At 39.7% G+C, this 2942-nt stretch overlaps 1 pseudogene across 1 annotated transcript; it reads right to left on the reverse strand.

Annotated features, from left to right (window-relative positions):
* Positions 1–1608: 1608 nt before the first annotated feature.
* Positions 1609–2137, reverse strand: LOC700249 (large ribosomal subunit protein eL32 pseudogene; annotated as a pseudogene). Its single transcript, XR_013396250.1, has one exon. The product of XR_013396250.1 is annotated as a large ribosomal subunit protein eL32 pseudogene (transcript).
* Between the last annotated feature and the right edge of the window lie 805 nt (positions 2138–2942).

A 2942-nucleotide genomic window follows, 5' to 3' on the forward strand; every position in this document is an offset into this window, starting at 1 on the left:
CTTGGAGATGCGGGCTCTTTTTTGGTTCCATATGAACTTTAAAGCAGTTTTTTCCAATTCTGTGAAGAAACTCATTGGTAGCTTGATGGGGATGGCATTGAATCTATAAATAACCTTAGGCAGTATAGCCATTTTCACAATATTGTTTCTTCGTGTCCATGAGCATGGTATGTTCTTCCATTTTTTTATGTCGTCTTTTATTTCACTGAGCAGTGGTTTGTAGTTCTCCTTGAAGAGGTCCTTTACATCCCTTGTAAGTTGGATTCCTAGGTATTTTATTCTCTTTGAAGCAATTGTGAATGGAAGTTCATTCATGATTTGGCTCTCTGTTTGTCTGTTACTGGTGTATAAGAATGCTTGTGATTTTTGCACATTAATTTTGTATCATGAGACTTTGCTGAAGTTGCTTATCAGCTTAAGGAGATTTTAGGCTGAGACAATGGGGTTTTCTAAATATACAATCATGTCATCTGCAAACAGGGACAATTTGACTTCTTCTTTTCCTAACTGAATACCCTTGATTTGTTTCTCTTGCCTGATTGCCCTAGCCAGAACTTCCAACACTATGTTGAATAGGAGTGGTGAGAGAGGGCATCCCTGTCTTGTGCCAGTTTTCAAAGGGAATTTTTCCAGTTTTTGCCCATTCAGTATGATATTGGCTGTGGGTTTGTCATAAATAGCTCTTATTATTTTGAGATACGTTCCATCAATACCGAATTTATTGAGAGTTTTTAGCATGAAGGGCTGTTGAATGTTGTCAAAGGCCTTTTCTGCAACTATTGAGATAATCATGTGGTTTTTGTCTTTGGTTCTGTTTATATGCTGGATTATGTTTATTGATTTGTGTATGTTGAAGCAGCCTTGCAGCCCAGGGATGAAGCCCACTTGATCATGGTGGATAAGCTTTTTGATGTGCTGCTGGATCTGGTTCGCCAGTATTTTACTGAGGATTTTTGCATTGATGTTCATCAGGGATATTGGTCTAAAATTCTGTTTTTTTGTTGTGTCTCTGCCAGGCTTTGGTATCAGGATGATGTTGGCCTCATAAAATGAGTTAGGGAGGATTCCCTGTTTTTCTATTGATAGGAATAGTTTCAGAAGGAATGGTACCAGCTCCTCCTTGTACCTCTGATAGAATTCAGCTGTGAATCCATCTGGTCCTGGACTTTTTTTGGTTGGTAGGCTATTAATTATTGCCTCAATTTCAGAGCCTGCTATTGGTCTATTCAGGGATTCAGCTTCTTCCTGGTTTAGTCTTGGGAGAGTGTAAGTGTCCAGGAAAGTATCCATTTCTTCTAGATTTTCTAGTTTATTTGCGTAGAGGTGTTTATAGTATTCTCTGATGGTAGTTTGTATTTCTGTGGGGTCGGTGGTGATATCCTCTTTATCATTTTTTATTGCGTCTATTTGATTCTTCTCTCTTTTCTTCTGTATTAGTCTTGCTAACGGTCTATCAATTTTGTTGATCTTTTCAAAAAACCAACTCCTGGATTCATTGATATTTTGGAGGTTTTTTTGTGTCTCTATCTCCTTGAGTTCTGCTCTGATCTTAGTTATTTCTTGCCTTTTGCTACCTTTTGAATGTGTTTGCTCTTGCTTCTCTAGTTCTTTTTTTTTTTTTTTTTTTTTTTGCAGTTTTTACATTTATTTAAACAGAAAACGTGCACACGAGCTGTCTACTCATTTTCTTCACTGCGCAGCCTGGCATTGGCGTTGGTGACTCTGATGGCCAGCTGGGCAGCTCTTTCCACGATGGCTTTGCGGTTCTTGGAGGAAATATGGTGAGCAATCTTGGCACAGTAAGATTTGTTGCACATCAGCAGCACTTCCAGCTCCTTGACGTTGTGGACCAGGAACTTCTGGAAGCCACTGGGCAGCATGTGCTTTGTTTTTTTGGTGCTCCCATAACCAATGTTGGGCATCAAGATCTGGCCCTTGAATCTTCTACGAACCCTGTTGTCAATGCCTCTGGGTTTCCGCCAGTTACGCTTAATTTTGACATATTGGTCTGACTGGTGCCGGATGAACTTCTTGGTTCTTTTTTTGACGATCTTAGGCTTCACAAGGGGTGTGAGGGCGGCCATGATGCCAAGGAGGAGATCGCTGCCACCTCCGTAGGCAGCACTGAGGAAGAGAGAAGGGCTCTAGTTCTTTTAATTGTGATATTAGAGTGTCAATTTTAGATCTTTCCTGCTTTCTCTTGTGGGCATTTAGTGCTATAAATTTCCCTCTACACACTGCTCTAAATGTGTCCCAGAGATTCTGGTATGTTGTATCTTTGTTCTCATTGGTTTCAAAGAACATCTTTATTTCTGCCTTCATTTTGTTGTGTACCCAGTAGTCATTCAGGAGCAGGTTGTTCAGTTTCCATGTAGTTGAGCAGTTTTGATTGAGTTTCTTAGTCCTGAGTTCTAGTTTGATTGCACTGTGGTCTGAGAGACAGTTTGTTATAACTTCTGTTCTTGTACATTTGCTGAGGAGTGCTTTACTTCCAATTATATGGTCAGTTTTGGAATAAGTGTGATGTGGTGCTGAGAAGAATGTATATTCTGTTGATTTGGGGTGGAGAGTTCTGTAGATGTCTATTAGGTCTGCTTCCTACAGAGATGAGTTCAATTCCTGGATATCCTTGTTAACTTTCTGTCTCGTTGATCTGTCTAATGTTGAAAGTGGGGTGTTGAAGTCTCCCATTATTATTGTATGGGAGTCTAAGTCTCTTTGTAAGTCTCTAAGGACTTGCTTTATGAATCTGGGTGCTCCTGTATTGGGTGCATATATATTTAGAATAGTTAGCTCTTCCTGTTGAATTGATCCCTTTACCATTATGTAATGGCCTTCTTTGTCTGTTTTGATCTTTGATGGTTTAAAGTCTTTTTTATCAGAGACTAGGATTGCAACCCCTGCTTTTTTTTGTTCTCCATTTGCTTGGTAGATCTTCCTCC

The sequence above is a fragment of the Macaca mulatta genome, chromosome 7 (assembly GCF_049350105.2).
Source record: "Macaca mulatta isolate MMU2019108-1 chromosome 7, T2T-MMU8v2.0, whole genome shotgun sequence".
NCBI lineage: Eukaryota > Metazoa > Chordata > Mammalia > Primates > Cercopithecidae > Macaca > Macaca mulatta.